The sequence below is a fragment of the Pinus tabuliformis genome, chromosome 8, assembly GCF_031772625.1.
Source record: "Pinus tabuliformis cultivar Carrire ecotype Pingquan chromosome 8, CPIR1, whole genome shotgun sequence".
NCBI classification, from domain to species: domain Eukaryota; kingdom Viridiplantae; phylum Streptophyta; class Pinopsida; order Pinales; family Pinaceae; genus Pinus; species Pinus tabuliformis.
This window is the reverse complement of record NC_142294.1, coordinates 834796521-834823979: the sequence shown is the minus strand read 5'-3', so window position 1 is coordinate 834823979 and position 27459 is coordinate 834796521. Positions and strand designations below refer to the sequence as shown.

Below are 27459 nucleotides of genomic sequence, written 5' to 3'. Positions count from 1 at the left end.
CTCCAAACAGAGGACGTGACTGTTCATTTCAAGGATGGAAAGGGTATATAAAGAGAGGCTCGGACCTCTGTTTTCCTCAAGTAATTTCAGTGAAAACACAGAAAAGGGACAAAACAGCTAGGAGGCCGAGGAGGATGTTTTAAGATCACAGTTTGGGCATTTTCAGTGATTAAAATATTCTTAAAGAGTTCAGACTTAAGGACAGAAGAACAAAACTTGTGACAACCACCTTTGGAGGATTATTTGTAATAAATATCTCTTTATCTCAGGACCTGTTTCACCTTTTGGAGAAGCACGGATCACTGTTTGACAATCTTGTGTGGCTCAGATAGACATTCTTTGAAGAACAGTCTCAAGAACAGTCTCCTGTGGACAGATTGTAGACTCTTGTGCCTTGGTTTTTATGGAAGAAGTGCAGACTTTGGGACAGAAAACAGTCCTGCCATAATTCAGACAACAGACTTTGGATACCTTTCAAGGCCTCAGACAATTACTTGGGAAGAAGCTCGGTCAATCTGTCTTTATCTCGGATCTGTGGAAGATACTCATAACATAATTTCGTTGGATATTGATAGGCTGCTACAGCAATAAGGATTAAGGTATATGACAATTTCTTGTGAGGCATTTCCTGTCTCTATATCACTATTGTTGTAGGAAGCTACTACAGCTGCACGGTCAAGGATTAAAAAAGGCTGCCTGTGATTCTAATTTCTTGAGGCAAACTCTTGTCAATTGAAGTAGTTTGAGGTCACAGTTTGAAGCAGTCTTGGACCCTGGACAGTGAATAAAGAATAGCTTCAAGCTCTGATTTGCTCGGTGTATAGTGATAGACTGTGATCCTGAGGGGCAGACTTGCTAAAGGTTTGGGCAGATCTCAGATTGGCATTTAAAAGGTTCAATATTGAAGAAACTCTTTTGAACCCTGGACAGTGAATAGAGCTTGGAACAAGTAAGTGCATCACTAATCAAAGCTAGTGAAGGGTTTTGGAGACTTTGATTGAAGTATTTATGCAGTGACCTTGAAGAAGATTGAAGATATTTTGAGAAGCCTTAAGAGATCTTGGAGATAACATTGAAGACCATGATGCATCACTGATGTCATCATGAGGTGACTTGGAGAAGTTGCTTGGGTATGATGAAGAGCAGTGGTGACACCTTCTATATGATAAGGTTGTCATTGATGATGTAGCGTGAAGACTATAGTGAAGTTGAAGATTGACAGGGCTTGGTAAAGAAGACCTTGGGAGCCATGAAGTACAACCAAACATACCTTGACAAAGTGAAGCTATAGGGTTGGAGCCCTTGGGGTTGGTGCCTCAGAATTGACAAGGTTGGTGCCTTGGAAAGTCCAAGTTGGTGCTTGGCAAATATAAGATTGGTGTCCTTGGAGTTGGTGCTCCTAAACTCAAGGTTGGTGCCTTGGATAAGATAGGGTCGAAGCCCTAGAGGTTGGAGCCTCACTAAAGTCCAAGTTGGTGCTTGGCAACAGGTTGGTGCCTTGGAGATTGAAGGTCGGTGTCTTCATCTAGGGTTGGAGCCCTATATATATTGTACTTGATTCATTGTAAAGATTATATTAATAAAAGCATTTATTCCTATCGTTAATTTTGTGTTCTAAATATAAGTGATTTCACTGGTAAAAGTAACAATTGAAAAGAAACACTGGTTCACGCCCCCTCTCAGTGTTTCCAACAATTGGTATCAGAGGCAGTGCCTTCACTCAAAGCCTAACAACTTGAAGGTTGAGCATAGAACACAAATGGCGAAGCCAAGGAAGAAAGTCTCCAATCCTCCTAAAGGTGTGTCTCCCTCAACCACCAAAATTGAAGTCAATCAATTTGTGAAGGCTCCATTGTTCAATGGAAACTTTGATATATGGGAGGCAAGAATGAGGAATTTATTAAAGACTCAAGGCATTGAAGTCTGGAAATCGGTGATTGCTGATAGGATGATGGATGGAGAATCCAAGGAACATAATACAAGAGCAATGAAAGAAATCTTGAATGGCCTACCTGATTCTATGAAGGCTAATTTTGAAAAATGTTTGTCAGCGAAAGGCATATCGGATAAACTTAATGTTCTTCACTCAAAAGGACCGTTGACAATGATGTCTAGTCAAGAAAATGATGGAAAACAAGAAGGAAATCCAAAGCCCATCAAGGAAGGTGAAGATAAGAGTGATAACATCAAGGCTAAAGAAGACTTAGATGATGAAGAGAATGAAAAAGATTTCAAAGAAGATCTCCTCACTAAACTTATGGCTACAATGGAAGAGATTAACAATTTGAAAAAGGAAAATGAGGAACTTAAGAAGAAAGCGCAAGTTGGTGACCAGAACAAGACAAGGAAGGAAGTTGACCTTCTCAAGCTTCAAGTACGAGAAAGAGATGAGGAGCTTGCCAAGATTAAGGAAGAATTTCATCAAAACAAGGGAAAGCATCATGAAGAAGTCATATCCATGATAAATCAATCGGATAAGGCAAAGAAACGGGAAGATACCTTGTCAAGCCACCTTGAACAAAGGCACAAGAGCTTGAACAAACTTGAAGCAGAGATTGGTCAATACAAGGAAGAGGTCTCCTCCCTTGGATCTCAACTAGAAGAAGCAAGGAAACAAGCACAAGGAGCTGAGAAGGTCATGGAAGCTTTGAAATTCATAGAAGGACAAGTTGATGAAGCAGAAAAGGAGAGAAACACCATGATATGCCAACTAGAAGAAAAGAATGATGACATCACCAAGTTAAAATCAGAAATCACTTCTCTTAAAGCCCAATCATGTGAAGCAACCAATATGAAGGAAGAAATGGAGAACATTCTATCAAAGAAGGATGATGAATGCAAGAAAATGAAGGAAGAAATTGTCTTTCTTAAAAAGGAAGTTGACTTGTTGAATAAGAACTTGAAAAGTTCTCAAACCCTAGATGACATCCTAAGTCATCAAAGGTTTCCTCTTGATAAATCAGGTCTTGGCTATGCAGGTGAATCCTTAAGCAAGAATGATGCAAACTCTAATGCTTCAAACAACAAGGATGTGAGGAAGCCTGGAAGAAATGTTGATGCTCCCAGTTTCAGCAAAGGCAATGAGAAGAGTTAAGACAACTATGGAAGAAACCCTCCTCCAAGAAGAAATGCAGATGGTGTCAAGGATGCAAGAAGCAATGGTTATCATCAAAGGATCCCAAGGCAAAAATACTTTAGAAGTACATCAAGGAAACCTTCTTCTCCCAGGTACCAAAGTATATTTCTTGGTTATTGTTATGCTTGTACAAACTTTGGACACATGGCAAAAGATTGTAGGGCATATCACAAAGATAAATATTATGGTCCCCGTCAATCTCCGAGAAGCAATTTTGCAAGAAATCATGAATTCTTATTCATGAACAACATAGAATGCTTCAAGTGTCATAACATTGGTCATATGGCACGTGATTGTAACTTGACTTGGGCTCCTACACAAGCTAGAACCATGCCAGAGAAGAAAGTTACACAAGTATGGAGAAGGAAGCAAATACAATCCGAAAATCTCCTGAACTCTCCAGCCAACAACACATGTTGTTGACCTGATCTTCGACAATCTAAGCATTTGATGGGGAGACTCTGCCAAAAGGAAGATCATGCATACATTTAGGGGGAGCTTATGACTTTTCTCTCTCCTTTGACCAGGTTTGACTTGGAAAGTGGTGTGGTCAATTTGACTATGTTATGAATAGAAAATTCAGATCTACAATTGATTGAGTTGGACAATTTCTCCTCAGAAAAGATTGCCAAGTTTTTCCCTGGTTTGGGTTTTCCCAAGATAATTTTTTGTCTTTTCTTTTGTACATCATTGTTTTATTGTGATCTCTACTATCCTACTGTATTTGTGGTTGAAATTTTCTGAAGTGTAATTGCTTAATGATATAGAATGTGCTAAAGTTAAAATTGTATCATTGGAAGTAATCGTCTGGCAGAAAATTGTATTTATCTTAATTGCCCTTAAAAATCAATAGGGTGATCTTACAAGATTATTAGAAATAAATACAAAAAATGCAAAAAATAATTTGATAAGTTTGTTGTTGATAAACTTGAAGAAATATCTTGCCTTAAGAATCATGGTCAAAGCTTGATCACATAGTATAAGAAGTTAAAAAGTGAAAACAATTCGCAACAAGAAACATTAGAGAAACCTACCCACAAGGAGCCTTTTGAAAAATGAAGCTAGGTCCGGTCTTCATAATTGTCATTGTACTTATGTCATTATATATTTCTTGTGAAAAGCAAATAACTTATTTTTCAAGCATGGGTTTTGCTCAAGTCAAATTTTTTTTTAGGTCAAGCATGTTCTTCATGCTTCTAGGTTTTATTGAATCAAAAGAATATTTGTCAGGAGGCAAATTATTGTATTAGTGTCAAGTCCCATTTGGACTTTTGAAAGAAACAAGAATTTTTTTTATTTGAGTTAAAAATATAAATTTTGCCCCCACAGGACCAAGTCGGCCCTTGAAGGGACACATTCGACCTCCTGGATATGTATAAATACAATGCAACTTGTCCTCATTTGGAGTATCACAAGCAAGTTCGATTTCTATACCAAGAAGAGAGAGAAAACCAATGAAGGAGTCAAGAAGAAGAGCTAAAGTCAAAAGAGAGAGAGCGAGGGTCAAAAGAGAGAAAAATTTGCCACATGTGCGAAAATCTGCCCTAGTTTTTGTCACACGTGCGAAGCTATAGGAGTTGCAGGGGCTGAAAATTGTAGAACTAGTTATAGGGGCTAAAAATTTGCAATTTGACTAGTTTTGGAAGGCATTGACTTGAGTTGACTTTGACTTGTTGAAGGAGTTTGGAAGGAGGGTTGACTTGGGTCTTGTGGGAGGTCTTGGTCTTGGTGTTTGTGTCTTGGATTTCTCGTTTGATCTAATTCTATAAGAAGAGGAGATTTTACTGGGTTTTCCCTTTGGAGGGTTTTTTCCCTGTCTTAGAGCCTCCATCTTGTGTTCATGGTCTTTTTTTGATCTTCATGGTTTATGGTTTTGGTAATGGTTTGATGAACAAAACATAATAAAAGTAATAAGAAGGCAACTCATAACCACAAGCAATTATCAAATAAAGAGAAATCAGCCCTAATTGCTGCCCTATTGATTTCTCAACATGGTATAAGAGATAAGGTGAAGGTGAAGGTAGCTTGAAGATAACTCTTGTTGGCATAAGTAGAAGACATTCATCAAAGCTACTTTCGAGGATAGAAGGAAGTTGAAAGACTCATCATTCATCTTGAAGGAAGACTACTGTATCAGCTATTCATCTCTTTCTCTATCATTGAAGGCTCTTGGTTACTTATCATCTATTGAAGAAAATCATCATCTTATCAATCTCTCCCTTGGAAGCTTTTTGGTCATCATCCATTTTGGAAGACATCTCTACAAGAAGATATCACTTAAGGAGCATCAAGAATCTTGGGAACATCATCTACTCTCTTGGAAGCAACATCACTCATATCTGAAGCAACTTGAAGTTACTATTGTACTAGCCAAGCTAGAAGTCATCATTCTAGGACATCTTTGAAGTCACTTAGAAGGTCCTGGGAGCATCAAGATACTTGAAAACATCATCATCAAGAAGGACACCCTTTTTGACAAGTAAGTACTATATTTTTCTCTTTGTCTCAATCCTCAAATCAAATGACTTCATTTTGTAAAGAAGGCAATAAGCTCAATCAATCAACAAACTTCCAAGCATGGAAGAAAAGAACAGACTTGATACTTGTAGAAAATGAAGTCATGGACTATGTTCTTGGAAAAATTATAGAACCAAAAAAGGAAAAGACTCAAGAATGGGCCAAGTGTACTAAAGGGAGTCAAGGCTCAAAGGATTCTCGTTGAATCCATCAAAGATCATCTTATTCCATTTATTGCAGATTTGGGTACATCTAAAGCTGTCTATGACAAGTTGGTAAAACTATATTTGGTTAGTACCTCTGGTCAAAAAATATCTTTAAGGAATTGACTATACAAGACAAGGTTATCGAAGGATGAAGATTTGGTCTCATATCTTATAAAGATTTCACAATTAAAGGATCAACTACAAGGGCTTGGAGAAGTTGTTTCAGATTCTGAATTGACTACTTGTGTACTCAATGCTTTACCTTTAGAATGGAGCAGTTTTTGTGTCAAGCATATATTCAAGGAAGGACACTCCAAATTTTGATGAGCTGTGGTCTTTGTGTGTTCTAGAAGAGACAAGATTGAAGGCCAAAGATGACACTGAACCCAATGAAAAGTCTCAAGCTTTTATTGCTAGATCAAAGAAGAAGAGTGGAAGGTTTGGAAGGTGTGAACCTCATCAAAGGCGTAATAGAAACAACTATAATTAGCCATGTGGAAGACCAGATATGTTGTTAAATTGGCAACTAGGGCCAAACTCCATGTGGGTCAGCTTATTTATGGCAGCTGATATTTTTATTGGATCCCTCTCGTCGAGAGTTGTAGGATTGATCCAAAGATCATTCGATTCCGATAAGTATTTATGGAGATATGAATTTATTTTGTTTATGTAATTATTATCAAGCCGACCAACACTTATGTAGGCTCTAGAAGCCCAACCGTCGTGTCTATTCATCACCCTCATTTTAGTATAAATATAAGAGGATTTGATGTCATTTAGACACACTCTTTAGGTGATCTCCTCTCCACGTCTGGGTTTTTGGAGAAGGAGAAAACGCTAAGAGTATTTGCTATGATGCCCTAACTGCAGTAGCATTATGATTTAAATCCAAACACAACTATGGAAGAAACCCTAAAAGCTGTCACTAAATACGCAGCAACAAGGCTCAGTGCAAGAAGAATCCTACGCATCAGGCAGTGTGTAATCTGGGTAGCCGTAGCATTATAGTGAAACACAGTTATTATATTGTGGTGAACGTAGTGGCATCATGGTGAACGCAGGTGATACGCAGTCATGTTGAACGCAAGGTATTGGCATTGTGGTGAACGCAGCGGCATTAACACAGGCAGACATACGTTGGGAAGTCAACGCTGGGTAGTCAGGTGGATACGCAGCAAATCATATAAATTCTATACGCTGTCTGGTGATACGGTGGACATACTACTCTATACGCTGGATGCAGTTCACGCGGGATGTGGTATGATGATCAGACCATGATACATACAGGCTATACAACGCATTACCTTATACGCCGGAAACCCTATGCTCTACACGCAGTCATGGCGTATATATATATATATATATATATATATGACACGCACAACAGTCTCAACGCAGTTATGAAGGAATATGTTCATAAATATATACGCAGTCATATGAAGCCGAGTTCAACGCAGTTATGAAGGAATATGTTCATAAATATATACGCAGTCATATGAAGCCAAGTTCAACGCAGTTATGAAGGAATATGTTCATAAATATATACGCAGTCATATGAAGTCGAGTTCAACGCAGTTATGAAGGAATACGTTCATATATATACATAGCCATATGAACGTAATCAAGGCAGCTATGTAAGGAACACGCAGTAAGGAACATGTTGTAGTGAACACAGGACATAAAGGGTCTATACACACTGGTTCAAGGAGAAACCCTATATGTTGTCAACGTTGTCATAGAAAACTGTTAACACATGGAGATCTGTTAACGCAGAAAGAAGGACAGTTTAAGAAATTTGCTGAATAGGATCTATAGCCTAGCTACTTAGCTAGGCTGCAAGCCATAGCAAGCAGCTAAGGCTGATATCAAAAGAAGCAAATTGTTGCAGCATGATGAAGCAATGAGAAGGCAGAGGAAGCAACATGATGGGCAGCACTATGAGATCATGTGCATGGCAGGACAATGATACATTAGCAGGGGCAGTAGCGTGATGATGATGCACCTTAGTTTGAACAGCATTATGATGGATAAGATCATGGACATGGGCAACATGATAATCATGATTAGTGCAACATGATGCAGTATGCAGTGGTGCAGCTTGAGAACCTGATGTAGGATGATGATAGGTGAAGGAGTCACCTTGGAGGATCAGTTGAAGCAGAATGTCTTCAACTGATCTCATCGTTATAGAAGATGATCTATGCTCAGATCTAGACAAGTCAAAGAGTTGACTTATGTTGTAAATGTACTCTCTCTCTCTTTCTCTGCTGAACTTTGAAGATAAAAGAAGAATTGATCAAGGGTTTCCCCACACATTGTGGGGTTTGTCACTGGCTCGCGCCATATCTTGTGTCCTCTTGTCTTGGCTTGTCTTCTGCGATTTTATATTTATGTTCTATCTGCAGTTTATTGTAATGTTGATGTGATTGCTAACTGTGAAAAATAAAATAAATTGCTCTAGCATAGAACATACCTAAACTTAACATATGTTCAAAGTACAATGCTTTGGATGTAATGAATATGGACACTTTAAAAGAGATTGTCCTAAGGAATCTCAAAATAAGAAGAAGAAGAAGAAGAAGGAAAGGAGTGAAGCTCACATTATCAAAGAAAATGAAGAACCAAAAAAGAAGCCGAAGAATGAAGATCATAAAGATCTCTACTCTACCAGGTTTATTAATAATTTGTTTTTCTATTTTATTAAAAGATGGCAGTTAGAGTAGCTTGTACAATTACTTTTGTAGAAGAATCTTGGATTTTGCAATTCATGGCATCATGAAAATAAGCAAATAACATTGGAAGGATTAGAGTCTACATAGTCAGTTGCATCTTATTGGATGCAGTCATCTAGCATAGCAAGAATAGAAGAATTTGGACCATCTGGCATTTCACAATTTATGCAACTACTACTTGGCATCATGTTATAGAAGCAATCATTTAGCAAGAAGGGATCACAAGTATCCATGACAATACTTATTAAAAGAAGGTTCTTTATCATATGAAGAACTATTATGACATGACAAAGGTATATTCCACTAGAAGGTTATGGAAGCAAGCATCGAAGAAGTAGATAGTCAAGTTGCAACTTGGAGGGTATAATTGAAGCACTTAAGAAATAAATCTCATCAAAGACATTATCTTCAAGAAGCAGTTCATTCAAAGGAAGCCAACCAGATGGCTATATGAAAGGAAGACGTATGCATATCTTTAAAAGAAGCTCTTCATTAGATGGTAGATTCATGTCTTCAGAAACGTTTTGTAGGAAGAGCTGGATGCAAGAATATACGTAGAAGCATGAGCATGGTATGTAAAGAATTAAATGGGAAAATAACTCTTCAATATGGTTATTCGACAAATAGAAGCATGATAGATGAGCATGATCAACATTTGATATGATCTCTTGAAAGAAAGGAATGACAATTTCAGAGGGGAATGATCCCCTTGTCTTCTTTCCACTGGCACAACCTGGACATACTCCATCATGTTGGGCTTGAACCTTGGGAATCCCTGAGACCAATTTTTCCAATTTCGGAAGAGCATCATAATGTAGATGGGCCAATCTTCGGTGCCATAGCTCGCTTAGATGATTAGTATCATGGACCAATGCTAGAAGAGGTCTTCCAGTAACCCTATAGAGTCTTGCAAATCTCGATTCCAATGTGAATGCATCTCTCGTAGGTGATCAAAAAGGCCAAGTAAGAACCTTTCCCTTGATGAAGGCAACCCTCATCCCTTTGTCTTCCAAAGCGGAAATTGATACCAAATTCTTCTTCAAACTTGACACATACATTACATCATGGAGCAAAACAAATTCCCCAGAATCCAAATGAAATTTGACAAACCCAAAACCTTTAATGGGATGAGTGGAGTTGTATCCAAGAATAATTTTCAAATTACTCCCTCTCTACCAAGATGAGTGGCCCCACTATCAACCAACTAACTATCCCATGAATCCAGAAGAGAAGAACTAGTGAGGGCAGAAATACGAATATATTTAGATTGATTTGCAACATTACTTGCGTACCTGGAGAATCTTGACTTCTTTTGAGGACAACGGTCTTCTTCATGATCACCTGGAGCATCTCTTCTTTTTCTTTCATCTCTTCCATTGTGATTATTCCTTCGGTCATCTCTTCTTCTTCGATCATCAAACCTGTTGTTGTTGCTTCCAGTGTTGTAGCGTGGACCTTTGTTCTTCTCGGGGAAATCTCGAGCATAATGACCCTTCTCGCGACAATTGTAGCATTCAATGTGAGATAATGTTCTATTGTTCCTTCTCTTTGTATCTAGAGGTGGAGGCTTTCTTGAATTTGATGGACCTCCTTTTCCTTTCTTCTTCTTGTTTTGAGTGATGAATGCAGTGGGCTCTCCCTCTTCATGCTTTTGAATCCTTCCTCTTGATATCATCCTTGATTCTTCTTGAGTGAGATTTCCAACTATTTCATCAAATGACGGGAAGACATCATTGTTGCTTATGGTAGTGATGAAGGTTTCCCAAACAAGAGTGAGACCTGTAAGAGTTATGATCACCAATTCCTTGTCAGGCATAGTTTCTCCATCTCTTTGCAATTGATCTCTAGGACGAGATATCCTCATAATGTAGGATTGCACAGACTCTCCCTTGTTCATCTTTGTGTCTTTGAGTTGATCTTTCAAGGAGATGATTTCATTCAAATTGTTGACTTCATACATGCCAACTATCTTATCGTACATGTCCTTAGATTTTCTCAAATTTCCAACATATGCAAGTAGATTATCTTGTAAGCCATCAACTATAATATGCTTTGCTTTTAACTCACCTTTCTTGTGCTTGTTCTTGACAACAACGGAAGCATTCTCCGGAGGCTCAGGTACTTTTCCTTGAATGTAATCCAAAACATCATTGTTATTAGCTATGATCTACAACCTGACTTTCCATGCAACAATGTTAGATGAGTCACCCAAATTCTCATTTTCTTGAAGAAGGAAGACATCTTGACTTGACTAGATTGGCTCCTTCAACTTTCCAAAGAAGATTGCTTCAATGCATGTCTCCTTGTGGGCTTGTCCTTCACCTTAGCACTGATACCATGTTAATTTTCACACTGCTATATGTTGTTTCAATTACTTTGATCCCAATTCAATACTTCAATTAGCAATCTTGTCAATCATCAACACTAATTGAAGATAGAACAATAAATGCAATGATAAAGGAGACAATTAACACATCAACAAGAGACACTGGATTTGGTCAAAGACCAGGGAAAAGCCCACTATGGGGAAAACCCTTGAAATTCTTCTTCTTTATTAGATTGTCATAAAATGTTCAGCAAAAAGTACAATGAGGCCAATACAAAATCATCCCGCAAAATTAACCCAATAACATTCAAATATGTTTCCAGCATCAATGTATATGAGAGGCAACTTTTCCCGTTTGTGGTCAACTGTGGTCAATTGCGGTCAAATGTCAAATTTTAGCTCTAGTTTCCGTTCGCATGGAGGAAGAGTCATGCATGCGATTGAGAGAGTCTAGTCGCTCCCTTGAGCCTGTAAGCCTTCGACTATAGTTGAAAATTTCCTTTGACAAGCTTGTGATTGTAACCCAAAACCCTAGAAACATGTGCGATCTTTGGACCTTGTAATCTAAGACATGTGCGAACTTCTTTCGTCAACCTAGCCTCAAACCTATGCGAACCAATCAATGAAGATGAGAAGAAGAAGATGCTTGGTGATGTCCAAATTGTTGAAGAATCTAGGGCATTCAAAAATACAATGATTCTTCATTACATGATAACAATTTGTGAAGTATTTATACTATTTAACTTAACTTGATGTTTCCATTATTATTAGTGCGTGTATGTTAGCTTCATCAAACAACTATCAAGACAAAAGAGATAAGAACACAAATATTTGGCTTTCTGCCAGGGCCAAAACCTCTCCCTCTTGGAGAGGAAAATACATGCAAAATTCTTCTTATAGAGGTTCCATTGACGAATACCGAGACCATGACCCTTGACACAATCTGCCTCTCCAAGACCAAGGCATCAATCCTCTTCCTTGCCATTGCTAAGATCATCATCACGGCTGCACTACTGCATCATTGATATCTTCATTTCCGCTGCCATCATGGATCACTTCATTGTTGCACCATCACTGTCCCTTGAAATTGCTACAGAGGTGATCTCTGCATTTTCAACGAGATCATGATCTTACACGAATCGGATCATGGCTTTATCCTTGTGACAACTTCTTCCATGATGCCGAGAATATAACCATCACTATCATTGCTACAACAACACTTGACACTGCTTGAAACCCTCATCTCTAGACCTCTATATACATGGACTTCGGAATTCTTTTCAACATGATGATATATACATATGCGAGACTGAGATCTAGGGTCATTGTGATATCTATTAAGTTAAGACAATGAGGATAGTAAGGGATCGGAAATCCTTCCCACCATATACACATACCTTGACTGTTGTGAGGTAGATCCACTGAGATTGTGATCTTACCTTCTAACTAGGCCGAGACTGTGATCTTACCTTCCTTTCATCATGCCAAGATTGTCATGCTCCTTCACTGTTATGGATCCGAGACTGATCATATTGTTACTGTTGATACTGCGGCTTACCAGGACTATGGAGATATTCTTATGCCGAGGTTAACTATCCATTTGAGGTCCTGTCTGCTCCTCCATGCATCCGAAGTGTAGCTTGCTTGCACCTAATACCCATCCGAGGTGCAGTCAAGCCCTTCCTTGTATGCCTACTCGTAGTGCGGATCTGCTCCTCCATTCTCATGCGAAATTTTAGAGAAAGAACCTGAGATTTGTCTCTTCTTATTTGCGGAGACCTGCACCCATCTTCACGAAGTTTCAGAGAGAAATGCGAAACTGTGATCTGCGTTTTGTGGATACCTTGACGGGGTATTTATAGTGGTGAGCCACCTATATTTGAGCCGACATGAACCCATGAACCGTCATGACTATTTCCTTGAGACGACGTGACTTTCATTTATTTAATTAATTCTATTTGGAGCCGACATTAAGGATTTCTTCTTGTTTTCGCTTGCAGACTTCTTGGAGGATTATGCTTGGTCTTTGGAGGGCTTCTTCACAACTTTGTGGACTTGTATACATTTACATAAACTCATGAAGAGTTTCTATACATATGACATGACTCTTTGACATATAAATAAATCCTAAAGACATCAAGAAGAAGTCTTTCACCTAGTGACACTTCTTGCTCATGAAACCTATGTGGCAAGGCATACAAAAGTAATTTATTTCCTTTTATTACATCATTTAGAAATATCATGTCATTATGAAGACCGAACCTAGTTACACTTTGTTCAACACAAATGAGCTTGAGGTCACTTGTATCTATAGGCTTCCAAGGGTGACCAATTTCTTGTTAGGGCCGACCTGACCAAATGTGCATATGTGGGCCTTTCTTCATAAGTACACTTTCACTTATCCGATTTGAGTGCTTTAATATTCAAAACTGGTCCTCTCGAAAACGAGGAATCTAGTCCCATGGTTGGAATTTGTTGCTGAGCTGCCAAAATTAACAATAACTTTGTTGATTTACTTTTTTTCTAAGTTTGAGTCAGATGGGGAGGGATGTAATCAACTTAGAGGCGTTCAGTCATAATCCGACACACGGTAGCTTCGAGCCACTAGCTTTTCAACCAAGCGCGATGACCAATTGTGTGAATCAACGGTTCCTCTTGTACTAAGTTGAATTACTATTGCGGTGTGGTTCATCAGTAGGGTAAAACTAACCTGTCTCACAACGGTCTAAACCCAGCTCACGTTCCCTATTGGTGGGTGAACAATCCAACACTTGGTGAATTCTGCTTCATAGTGATAGGAAGAGCCGACATCGAAGGATCAAAAAGCAACGTCACTATGAACGCTTGGCTGCCACAAGCTAGTTATCCCTATGGTAACCTTTCTGACACCTCTAGCTTCAAATTCCGAAAATCTGAAGGATCGATAGGCCATGCTTTCACGGTTTGTATTCGTACTGAAAATCAAAATCAAATGAGCTTTTACCCTTTTGTTCCACACGAGATTTCTGTTCTTGTTGAGCTCATCTTAGTACACCTGCATTATCTTTTAACAGATGTGCTACCCCAGCGAAACTCCCCACCTGACAATGTCTTCCACTCGGATCGACCCGCCGAAACTTTCCTTAAGGCAAAAAACAGAGGTAGTGCCCCGTCTCCGCCCCACGGAATAAGTAAAATAACGTTAAAAGTAGTGGTATTTCACTTGCGCCGAAAACGGCTCCCACTTATTCTACACCTCTCAAGTCATATCACAAAGTCGGACTAGAGTTAAGCTCAACAGGGTCTTCTTTCTCGGCTGATTCTGCCAACCCTGTTCCCTTGGTTGTGGTTTCGCTAGATAGTAGATAGGGACAGTGGGAATCTTGTTAATCCATTCATGTGCGTCACTAATTAGATGACGAGGCATTTGGCTACCTTAAGAGAGTCATAGTTACTCCCGCCGTTTACCTGCACTTGGTTGAATTTCTTCACTTTGACATTCATGGCACTAGGTAGAAATCACATTGCGTCAGCATCCGCAGGGACCTTCGCAATGCTTTGTTTTGATTAAATAGTTGGATTCCCCTTGTTCGTACCAGTTCTGAGTTGACTGTTCGCCGCCTAGGGAAAAGCCCTTGGTAGGGGGCATTCTACGGCCATAGCCCAATCAACACTCCACTGCCCGCCCTCGCCGCGAGAGCAGCTCAGGCAGATTGCCGACAACCACGAGTTGAGGGCGTAGACCCCTAGGCCCAACTCTTAGAGCCAATCCTTTTCTCAAAGTTACAGATCCCTTTTGCCGACTTCCCTTACCTACATTGTTATTGTTCTATTGAAGGTACTACATATCTCTTTGGTGATGAAGCCTTTTCTATGGTTTCCCAAGGTTTTATCATGTCATAATCCTTTGGTGGTGCGCCCTAGGCTCAAACCTAATTGGAACTTCTATTTTGTGATTGTGTTGTTATCATGGTGGTCTTTATGTGAGATGCATATTGTTTCCATGGTACAACACTTGTTGGAGTGCAACCCCCTTTACTGGCACACATGTTCATGTTGATTTATTCAGTTGGTGACTATTGGGAGGTTTGACTGTGGTTTTATTTCAACATCATACTTTATGCACATCTGTTGAAGTTGATTAAACTATTTAGGAGTTAAATTAATCCTTTTGATTACCTTGGAAGTTAATTGCTTAAGCACTTCATTTGGTAGCTGTTTGGACTTGGAGGGGTCAATTGGAGGTTATTTGAGGCTTTATTATGGAGTGCTTCCCTCTTGGGCACAATTTCCAAGGCATTCATGATTATTTATCATTGGAGAGGTTGACATATTCTCCCAAGGCGCACATGGCTTAATGGGAAATCAATGGATGGTTTATGAAACAACGCATGGTTTTGGTATGATATTGATGTGGTCTAACCACCTTGGCACTTCTTTTCTAGTTGCACTTCACATGGAGATGTTAGATTATTTTTTGGGTGGTTAAGGTAGTTATATGGTATAGTTTTCTAGACGAACCTCTACTAGGTGCTCTATCATTTTAATTGCATGGATATTTCACCTAGCAATAATTCCACCTTTGGATTGGTGTGAGTGCTGTGGTAAATAGATAGAAGATTGGGCCCTACTCTTGGAATACGGGTTTCCCCAGATTTAATAATGCCAAGGAGTACACCATCACATTTAGAAACAATTAGAGCTGAGTTATCACTAGTAATCACCTCCTTGCCACTCTGCTGATGTCGACAATCAGAGAGAAGTTGTTTGTGTTTTGTCATATGCATTGTAGGTCTAAAGGTGGCAATCCATTCCTTGAAGTGGTGGAGGACCAACATGCAAAGTGCATAGTTAGATGTGCATTGTAAGATGGATTCATTAGGTGCTAGAAAACATTTATAAGATTTGAAAAATAATTTAGGGTATATACTTTTAGAGCTCGTAGAGAAATTGTAGAAAATGATGATCGAAAAAAACCTAGTTCGATACCATAGGGTATGATGCCCTTAGCGGATAATTTTGGTTCAAGCAAGGTTCACAGATAGTATGATCCCATGTTGATATTTATAAGGGTCAATATAAGAACTGATAGAACCAAATTTCACTCAAATTTTGAAATAGCATCCTCATAAGTGCGCTAGAGAAAGTGCAAAACACAAGCACAAGTGCACCTAGGAGAAAATTGCTAATCACAAGAGAAAATGCCAAAATTAATTGTCATTACGGTTATAAGATTTTTATTTTAGATCAAGATCACAAGATGAGATAATACAAATGAGAGCTTGAGTTGAAGTGAAGTATTCGTTCAAGAGGGTGTTATGGGCCCACATAATTATGGGGCACACCTTAAGAGGGTTATTGAGCCTACATATTGAGTTTGACTATGTTGGCCTTAACCTTACCTAGTAATACAATAACAAAATAAAGAATATGGCCATATTCATGATTATGAGTAATAATAATACATAAATCATGGCCATATATATATATAGATTAACTAATAATTCCAACACTTGAAAGGGGGGAGTTGATCAAGAGAAATTACCACTAATTGAAGTACCCTGAAAGTTTTCGAAAACCAAACAATGAACCTACATGGGGGGATTGTAGAGGCAATGGCCCTGATGGAATAAAGAGCTAGGTAGGGTGGTTGATCACTACTAGTAGTTGAGTCTCCTAAATTTTGGACTTAGGAAAGAGAGTTAAAAATGACCTTGAAGCATAAAGGATGGGCCTTGAACTTCCCTTGGTTGATTGATTAAGAAACTGCCTATTTGGAATAAATGGTGTGGTGAACAAGAAGGGTTTGGAATTCCTTCATCCTAGCTTAATTGACTTGAAACAAACTAGTTCCCTAGACCTTCGAACAATAAAGGACTGTAGTTTCGATGATAATGTCCAAGAGGTACATGTTAGATGAGATACCTAGAATTACTCAAAAAACATTATCTATCAAGTAGGGTAAGGGACCCGTATGACTTGTTAAGCTTAGGATGAAAATCATATCTTATATTGAACTAAGACTTTGAAAATTGAACCCCTAAGTGAGTATAAGTCATGGTGATCTTGATCTCTATGCCTTCGAAGAGGAAGTGGAAGTGGTAATTGAAGAGAGAATGCTTTCATGCGTTGGAGATCATAACCTTTGTCTTACTTAGGTTAATTGTCAATTGTCAAAGATTGCAAACATTAGATAGGGCATTGATTATCTATCTTTGGGGTCCGTTTAGTGGGGAGGCTAAGAGAATAATTTGATTGACAAAAAGAGGCAAGGAGATCATTTGTGGTGAAGACGAAAACCATCCCAATCCTATATATACTCCTTGGGAAAGAACTACAGGTCATCAATGTGAATCCCAAAGCGAGTTGGTGAGAGGGGGCACCCATGCTTTTTTGAAATTGTAACTAGGTTCAGTCTTCATAATTGTCATTGTACTTGTATCAATATGTGTCTCATGTAAAAATAAAAAGAAGAAAAATTATTATTATTATTTTTATTGTTAAGCATGTTCTTCTTACTTTGTTTTGGTCAAAAGAAAATGTAAAAGGGCATGTTCTTCATGACCCTTGTCAAAGGAAGAAAATTTGAATTTTGGAAGTGCCATTTGTCCCTCCAAGGTTCCAAGTCGACCCTCCAAAAAGAGAAGTCGGCCTGACCAAAGGACGTGTCTTTTCGCAGGAACGAACAACTATATATTGGCACCTATCCTCCACCATTTGGAATCCAATTCAATGATCTTCGGAGGCAGAGAAACTTGGGTCTGTGGAATGGAATTTGAGGCACATACATTCTGAAATATGAGAGCTGTCTGTAGAAGATTAGCTTTGAAATATCCGAGCTATTTGTGGAAGACTATCTCTGAGATATGTGAGCTACCTGTGGAAGACTATATTTGAAGTATGTGAGCTACCTGTGGAAGACTATATTTGAAGTATGTGAGCTACCTATGGAAAGTTATCTCTGAAATATGCGAGTTTGCTATGGCAAACTATATCTGAAGAATGCGAGTTCTCTGTGGCAATCTATCTCTGATATAAGCGAGCTACTTATGACACTATATCTTTGTATTGTGAGCTATAATCCTGTGGACTGAAGATGATTTGAGCACAAATAAGTGGTATATTGTGAACAATTGGAGGGTTGACTTGGCACTTGAATCACTGATTAGCTTGACTTGGATTTCTCTTGTTGATGAAGAATCTATAAGGAAAGGATTGATGGGTTTTACCCTTGTGTGTTTTGCCATAGCTTGCAACCTAATTTTGGTTTCTTTTGTCTCTTTGCTTTTCTTGAAAGGTTGAACATTTGTATAGTTGCTTGATAAAGAACACATAAGAAGTAATAAGAAGATTTTAAGCATTCACAAGTAATTATCAAGAAGAGAAATCAAGTATTAAACTCGATGCACTTGGTTTCCCAACATGGTATGAAAGCTAGAAAGAATTACAGAGCAGTGGCATCTAAAGTTTCCTGTGTGTGAGATCCAAGTTACCTAATATAAAGCTATCTTTGTGATTCAAAGGTCATACCTGTGGATATATTTGTGATAAGTCCTATGAAGCCAAATTCAATGGTTCAAGCCCTATAAAATCTAGATTGAAGAACTGCAAGGAGATGATTGAACACACATCTCACTCAAGAAGACTATATATTCGCATCCACTACAACACACAAGTAATCATCTCTGCAATCTACAAAGTACTCAAGAAGAATAGAAGGTTGAAGTGAAGAGATAAGAAGAAGATCTTTGTACCCTTGCTCAAAGCAAGAGAAGAAGATCAAAAGACAATCTGAATCTCTGTGACACTTTCTATAAAATCCAAACTTACTGTGACAATACTCTTCTGTGGTATTCGAGCTTATTGTGGCATTTCTCTAAGGTTCATACGAAGCTACTTATGGCACTTAATTTTCATGAAAATTTGCAAACTTGAGCAGTTCATTACTATAAAATATCATGATATCTAAGACCTAATTATTTGTGGGACTGTATGATTTAAGGAGTTGTAATATACTTCCTTAAAAGAAGAACTATTATTTAAATCTCTAAGGCATGTAACAATGCTTTTATGAGACATGACAAAAAGTGCGAAGTAATTTTGAAGCATAGAAAAAACGTTTTATCTCCTTATAAAAAGGGCCATGATCATAGAAATCCGAAGTCTACACCTATATCGAGCCTCATTCCTGAATGTAACTAGGTTCGGTCTTCATAATTGTACTTGAAGTCAAAATGTAATATTTTTGTTAAAAGAAAACAAAAATAATTTTATTATTATTTTAATTGACTTGTTAAAGCATGGGTTTCATGCTTGGGTCAAATATATAGGTCAAGCCTCCATTGTAGGCTTTAGGTTATTGTCAAAGTCAATTTGTGAGGACTCCTCCATCAAGTCAAAGTTTCCTTGCTGTTGAAAGAATCCTCATCAAGTCAACCTACCTCAAATAATATCATGTTGGCCTAAATACTAAGACACACCTCTTCATAATTTCATGTCGGCTCATTTCAAGTTGGCAACAACTATATATACAAGGATGAGGACTTGGCATAACCATCACAAAAAAATCGCATAAGAATTTCAGAAGAAATATTTCGGTGTCACTACAGGAGCTTGGACAGGGTACAAGGAGGATCTTGGTGCAATCACAGAAGCTCAAATTATCTTTGAAATGAAGTTCGGATGCCACAGTAAGGTAATGCGGATTAAGGTTCAATACTACTACAGTCTCAATGTCACAACAATGAGAAGGTTTCATTACAGTAAGAAGGTCTTAGTGCCTAACACAGTTTAGATGCAATCTCTATCTCGGTACAACCACAGTGATAAGGGTTCAATGTTACAACAGTGAAAAGGTCTCGGAGTCACCTTAGAAATGAAGTCTCGGTGTTGTAACTATGATGAGGTCTCAGAATTATTACAATGGTAAGATCTCAGTCTCGTTGGTACTGCAGTGATGTCTCAGTGCAAACTCAGTGGCAAGGATTCGTTGCAAAGTCAGTGACAAGAATTCAGAGCTAACACAGTGATATGGGTCATGGTATGCAAATGCAGTGAAAGGAGGATGACTTGATGGAGTTAGTCTCAAGTCTAAGTTGTAAGGGTCTTGGTTGTCTCATCTTGAATCTACTGAAGGAAGAATTTTGACTGGGTTTTCCCCTAGAGAGGGGTTTTTCCCTGGCAGCGTGCCTACTTCTTGTGTTCTCTTTTATTTATTGCTTGGCATTAGTCTTGATGATAATAAAAGATAATTCAAAAGAACTAATAATAATAATGAAAAACATCACATGATAATGTCATAATGAGAGAAATCATTTAACTGCCAACTCCTTGGATTTCTCAACATGGTATCAGAGCTATGGTCAAGGTCAAAGGCAGTTTGAAGATCACTTTGAAGTATTCTCAGTGAAAGGATCTGTTTGCGTTGAAGATCAAGATCAAGATCCCAAGGACATTTCTGGGCTAATATTCTGAGGTATCTTGGAAGGATGGATAGCAAATTTCAGTAAGCTAGTTCATTCACCATATTAAAAACACCTTGAAGAAGAAGGAGGACTCCAATATTCCTCAAGGTGACAAGTTTGGATCAATTTGCAGTAGTACGAGGATTGATGAAATCATAGTTCAGTATAGAGGATTTCGGATCATGTAACTTCACTCAAAACACATAGAAGGTTTCGGTGAAAATCATATGACAAGATTTTGGCATACTACAACGAGAAAAAAATAGGATAAACTTCATTGATAAATTTGTGTAGCAAGTTCAATATGAAGTTCGGTATTAGTCACAATCATGTCATAAAGGAAAATTTGGGCTTAGTATTGATATATGGAAACAATGCAATGGTCATTGATATGTCCAAGGTCGAAATAGTACATTCTTCCACTCGTTGAAGAAACAATGGACTGAGTTATCACAAGTCTAAAAGCTATTCAACATGATTTGAGATTATAGAAGCCCTAACCAAAAACCACTAGTCATGCATATATGAAATTGAAGGCAACAAAAGGAGGATTTGCTAAAGAAATAAGCATTTAGTCGAAGATTATCCCAAGTCTGGCCTATGGAAAAAGAAATCAAATAAGTATTGTCAAGATTCTCTTCCATCAAGCTATCAAATCAGAGGTACGTAAACACAAGGTATGTATATTTATAAGCTTTTAGATTTCTGTTATCTCTAATGGTTCATATAATTCCTGTTTATAACTAGTCTAGGATTAAGAGTGTACTCTCTAGATAACATGTTAGAACCTTAATCCTCTCCATCTAGGATTTACAAGTAATCTAGGATTCAAAGCAAAACTACTTGATTAAAAGAAGAAATAACTATTCATAGAATTCCATCCTCCATGGCTATTTAGGAAATCTAACTTGAGAAATTAAATCACGTTCTTGGCATCACATGTTTTGCTTGTAAGTATGTATTACAGGTATAAAAGATCATGGCTTAGTACAAAGAAGACACTTCAAGGAATCCTTCCGAGGTCTGTTAAGAAACATCTCCAAGTATGTCTTAAACCATACACCTTACAAAATTCTCTTAAAAGTACATTCATCTTATTTTTGTAATTTGTATCAATAACTAACATTGTTATGTCTAGCCACATTGAATCATAATGATTCTTGTTTTGGTTGATACTTCACTTGAGAAATTTACCACCCTCATATTCTTAATTGATCTTATAGAACCCTAGACAGGTTCTTTGGAAAGACCTAACCTAAGAGTATGCTAATGTTAATGTTTGAAACCCTAAAACTGCTTAGGGTTATTGAGAATTTTTATTTGAAGTTTTTGTTGATAATATCATGTTTGGAGTTTTGGTATGATCATGAAAACCCTAACTTGTTAGGGTTGAAATGATGTTGTTTGAAATCCCGAACCTTTGAAGTTCTGGTAAAGTAGGATTTGCTATGTTATGAATTGAATCCCTAGATCCTTAGGGTTTGGTTGGGTCAATAAGCAAAACCCTTGTTATGTATTTCGAATTCTAGGAATGAAACCCTAGGTATGTGTCCATTTGGTTGAAACCCTAGCCTATTCTAAGTCGGTATATGTCTAATATATTAATGTTGCCTGACATATGATGTGCTTATGATATGCTGATGAATTCCTAGATATATGTGTTGACCTAAGTGTTAATGGTCATGATTCCTAGGGTTTGGAAACAAGCCCTAATCAAAGTTTGATGGTCTAGGATGATGTTGTTTGGAGAATCTAGGGTTTAGCAGCTAAACCCTAGTAGTAGTTAAATTCACTTGTATGTATAACCGTTTGGAATTTGTGATTCTATATAGTGATTATTGAGAATTTGTAGATGGAAATCTAGGGTTTACATCAAACCCTAGTAGATGCTAGTCATGATGTTGATTAAACTGTGATTCGTTTTGATTGTTGAAGCTCATGTATGAAATCTAGGATATGTATGAAATCCTAGTGAGGAGTCTAACATATGAATTCTGATAATTGTTAGACACATTACTTGTTTTATTTCTAAGGTTTGCTATATGAAAGAACTTGTCATCTCGTTGAAAGAATATTGAAACCCTAGATGAGTTTAATATTTTGAGCTATGGATGTGATTTAGGGTTTGTAACAAAACCTAGGCAAGAAGTTGAAGTATTGAAGTATAGTCTCTTGCTGATTATGTTTGAAAAGTCTAATGCTTTCATTATTATAAGATTTTGATATGGCTAACTTCATGCTTCTATAATTTTGGTTGTACTTGCTATCTAAGTTGTGTAGGTACATCATCTTCAAGATGGTGAAGATGATTGTAAGTAAAGTGGATGTGATAAGCATAATATATGAATGCCTTTGATAAGAAGGATGGAAGCCATAAAATATTCTCTGATGTTGTAAAGAAGAAGTAGAACTCCATAAGTTAAGAGGGAGCTTGGATGAAGTCTTCCTAGGTTAAGACGAGTTTGAATGAAAGGAATCTCCCTAGTATAAGAGGATATACAAGAATGATTAGATCCTCTCCGATTAAGAGGAAGTGACAAATATGGTTCTCTACTTCATGTGTCATGCCCTAGACCAGGACTAATAACCGTAAGTTTTAGTGAAGGTCATGAGTGAGAGAAGGAAATTGGAGAATGCATTTTGAGGTGCTGCTGAAAGAAGGAAAGCAGGATCCGATTGAAGAATATGTTGCTGCATGGGAAGTAGGAAAGGAAAGTGCATGGTTGAGGAATCGTCAATCAAGATTCATTGGGAAAGGTCTAAGTCCTACTATGAAAAGTTGAGAAGCAACATCAAGTTGTTTGGAATACCCCAGAGGTTTGTATTTGATTATGTACATGTGAAAGTATAATATTGATTGGGGTGGTGTTTGTACAGGTAAATTTCTCGAAGGTTTTGATAGCATGTTGGTTTCTGATCAATTTGATTGTGAGAGATTTGTTGTCCTTGATCTGCTGGATCAAGGAGTGTTGAGGCTTTGTGAGTGAAGCATTGCCTTGGAGGATATCTGGTCGACACTTTGTGTTGCTGTCTAGGTCCCAAAGTTGGAAAGGTGGTGCTGGTTATAGAGCTCTAATTTTGGATACACACCTGGATCCCTGCGTTGATGGTTAGCAAGTAAGCTTGATGGTACCTAGAGAGGTTGAAAGCTTGAGTCCATCTTAGCCCCACTCAGATAGATTGCTCTGGTAAGGAATGTAGCCTGTGGCATTGCGATGCCTAAATTGATGAGAGACCAATGGATAGATTGCCCTGGTCAGGAATCTAGTCCATGGCATTGCGGTCTCTAAACTTCTTCATAGATGATGTGTTTTGAGATCTTCCCCGCACCTCTTTGATTATATGTAAATATGAATACCTCCCTAGTTAAGAGGGTGTGTTGAAGAATATAACTAGGTTCGGTCTTCATAATTGTACTTGAAGTCAAAATGTAATATATTTGTCAAAAGAAAGAAAAAACAATTTTATTATTATTTTAATTGACTTGTTAAAGCATGGGTTTCATGCTTGGGTCAAATATATAGGTCAAGCCTCCACTGTAGGCTTTAGGTTAATGTCAAAGTCAATTTGTGAAGACTCCTTCATCAAGTCAAAGTCTCCTTGCTATTGAAAGAATCCTTATCAAGCTGGCCTACCTCAAATAATATCATGTCGGCCTAGATACAAAGACACACCTCTTCATATATTCATGTCGGCTCATTTCAAGTTGGCAACAACTATATATACAATCATAGAAAATTCACATAACCATCATAGAAAATTCACATAAGAATTTCAAAAGAAATATTTCAGTGTCACTACAAGAGCTCGAACATGGTATAAGGAGGATCTCGGTGCAATCACAGAAGCTCGAATTTTCTCTGAAATGAAGTTCAGATGCTACAGTGACGTAATGCAGATTAAGGTTTAGTACTGCTACAGTCTCAATGTCACAACAGTGAGAAGGTTTCATCATAGTAAGAAGGTCTCGGTGCCTAACACAGTGTAGATGCTGTTGAAAAGTGTAACTAGGTTCGGTCTTTATGATGACATGTAATTATGATTTTATGTAATGAGATGTAAATAAGAAAAATAAAATTATTATATTGACTTGCTTCATGGATTTCATGAGCAAGGGGTTTTATTTTTGAGTCAACACTCGCATTGAGAGTCTTTAGGATTTATTTGTCATCTAGTCATAAAATGAGTCATTGTCATGTAATGAAGTCATGCTACACTTTGTGAAAGGTCAATATTGTCTATGTAAAGTATCCTCAAAGAACTTGTCATCTATCCTCTTCAAGTCGGCCTACAATAATGAAGGAACCCTCTAGAAGAAGTCGACCTACCTCCAATAGTCATGTTGGCCTAAAGGACATGAGAATAAGTGTATATATAGCCTACTCGGCCTCACTTGAAGACATGCATTCAATCAAGCAACTCGACTTGAATTCGGTGAGACAAAAGTGCGAAGAAGAGGCAGAAGAAAAGTGCGAAGAGAGGGCAGCAAAAGAAGCTTCTTCTGGGTATGCAAAAAGGATTCTTCTGGGCATGCGAAGAGGGATTCTTTTGGGATTTGCAAAGTAGGGATTCTTCTGGGCAAGTGAAGGAGTATTCTGCTGGGGCAAAGAAGAAAATGTTTCTTCTGGGGCAGCGAAGAAGGGTTTATTTTGGGCAAGCGAAGGAGAGGTTTCTTCTGGGGAAGCAAGGAAGGATTTTTCTGGAAAGGTCGAAGTAGAGATCTAGAGACCGAGTTTCTCTAGAGGAAACCAATAAAGACCTAGTGACCGAGATTCTCTAGGGGAAGTCGAGAAGGAGCAGTGAAAAGATAGAGACCGAGTTTCTCTAGATGGAGATGAGGAGAGTAGTTTGAGATCAAGAAGAAAGGCGGGGAAGGGAAGAGGCATAGCATCAAGGTTAGTGACAAGGTTCTTGGGGGGATACTAGAGTCAAGGGTACTTATAAATTGGAGATCTAGAAGAATAATTTTGATCGGGTTTTCCTCTCGAGAAGTGAGAGGTTTTAGCCCTGGCTGAGAAGCCTACATATTGTGTCGCTTGTCTTTTATTGTGCATATTGGTAATTGTCTTGATGAGAAGAACACATGAATAAGCTAACAAAGAGAAGACTATAAGTAAAGAAGTAAAATTATTTCACAAGCAATTATCAAGCAGAGAAATCTTGTAACTCTGAATGCCCTAGATTTCTCAGCAAATGCATTCTCTGTCTCAGTACAACCACAGTGATAAGGGTTCGATGTTACAACAATGAAAAGGTCTCAGAGTCACCTTAGAAATGAAGTCTTGGTGTTGTAACTATCATGAGGTCTCAGTATTATTACAGTGGTAAGGTCTCGGTCCTGTTGGTACTGCAGTGATGTCTCGGTGCAAACTCAGTTGCAATGATTCGATGCAAAGTCAGTGACAAGAATTCAGAGCTAACACAGTGATATAGGTCATGGTATGCAAACACAGTGAAAGGAGGATGACTTGATGGAGGTAGTCTCGAGTCTAAGTTGTAAGGGTCTTGGTCGTCTCATCTTGAATCTACTGAACGAAGAATTTTGATTGGGTTTTCCCCTAGAGAGGGGGTTTACCTTGGCAGCATGCCTACATCTTGTGTTCTATTTTATTTGTTGCTTGGCATTAGTCTTGATGATAAGAAAAGATAATTCAAAACAACTAATAATAATAATGGAAAACATCACAAGATAATGTCATAATAAGAGAAATCGTTTAACTACCAACTCCTTGGATTTCTCAACACATCCAAATTTGTGAAAAAATAACTAGACTGAGCATGGAAGTGATGAATCTATGAAATAATCTAAAGACATGTCCAACACTTATCTAGAAACCTTGAAATTCATATGAGCCTTGTTATCTCAGTCTTTGTAGCATTGCAAGGATAGTTTCTTGAAGCAACTTGAAGAAATTGTGACTAAATTTGAAGGCCGAATATCTGAGATACTTTTGTTAGAGGAAGATGTTATATATCAGTTGAAGTAAAGTCAAAATTATCCATGTTGCAAGAGATCGAAAGAGGATCCTAATTATGCTTCTGTAGCTGATCTCAATGATAAATCTTTGTAAGGATGAGCAAGTAAGATATAAGAGGTACGTATAATTCTTGTTCATTTGCAACCAATAACCTATGCCAATTATATTGCATATAATGCTAAGTCTTCTAGGTCATAATGAAATCACATTTAGAAATGAACATGAAAAGTAAGCTAATGACCTATGCTCTCTTGAAAGATAATGATGTACTATAAAAGGGTTTGTGTAGATATATTAGAGATCATTGATATGTTAACATTCAAAGTCTTTCCTTGCATACGAAGGCTAGGTTTTTGTTATCAAAAGAAATGAACTCCATCTCATGTATAGAAGGCTTGTCACTAACAATTCTAGGGTTTGCAGCTAACACATTTGTATGTTTGTAGAATATGCAAGTTTAAAGTATGGCTGTTCTTGAAGACTTGGAATATTAAGGCATCTAGGTTTTGTAAATCCTAGCAAAAGGTCTAAGAAAACCCTAGGATTAATCATTTCCACTATAAGATGAAGCCCTAAATGACATCATGCTGATGCAAGGATAAGATTGGTGAAAAGACCTAGGATTAAGAGGGAGCTGACCTTCCTCAAAAAATAAGTACCCTGCATCCTCTTGATTACTACTATTGCTATTGTCTTCGTACTTTGCTTAATTATATTTGTTCTTTCTTAGCCTCCTAATAAAGTTTATAGGTCAATAGTGAGAACTGCCTAAACTTTGACAACAAATGAAAGAATGCAACAAAGCACAAATACTTTCCTAAAAGCCGTAAATGAAGGAGAAAGTAGTTTAAGAAGTCAACACCTAGCATTAGATGGTAGCTTGAAAGCAAGACTTGAGAAGGTTCTCCCAATAAAAAGGAAGAAGTTCACTTACCTTAGCTAGAAAGAGAGAATTGTGAGATCTTGGATGAATACGTTACTGTTTGGCAAAAAACAAGGAAGAGCTTGACAACAAGATCCTTCAGAAGCTGATTGATTCCATGATAAATTTTCACATCAATTGGGTTGGTTTTGCTGATTACGAGTAGTTATACTACCAATGATCAGGATCTGGTATGGTT

General features: G+C 37.9%; 1 protein-coding gene and 1 pseudogene across 1 annotated transcript in view; one reads left to right on the top strand and one right to left on the bottom strand.

Moving 5' to 3' along the window:
- The window catches only part of LOC149238175 (chromosome-associated kinesin), a 215609-nt gene that overhangs the window by 100117 nt on the left and 88033 nt on the right, over positions 1-27459 (top strand). The gene's annotated exons all lie outside the window — the stretch shown is intronic.
- On the bottom strand, positions 13301-14730 carry LOC149238176 (25S ribosomal RNA; annotated as a pseudogene).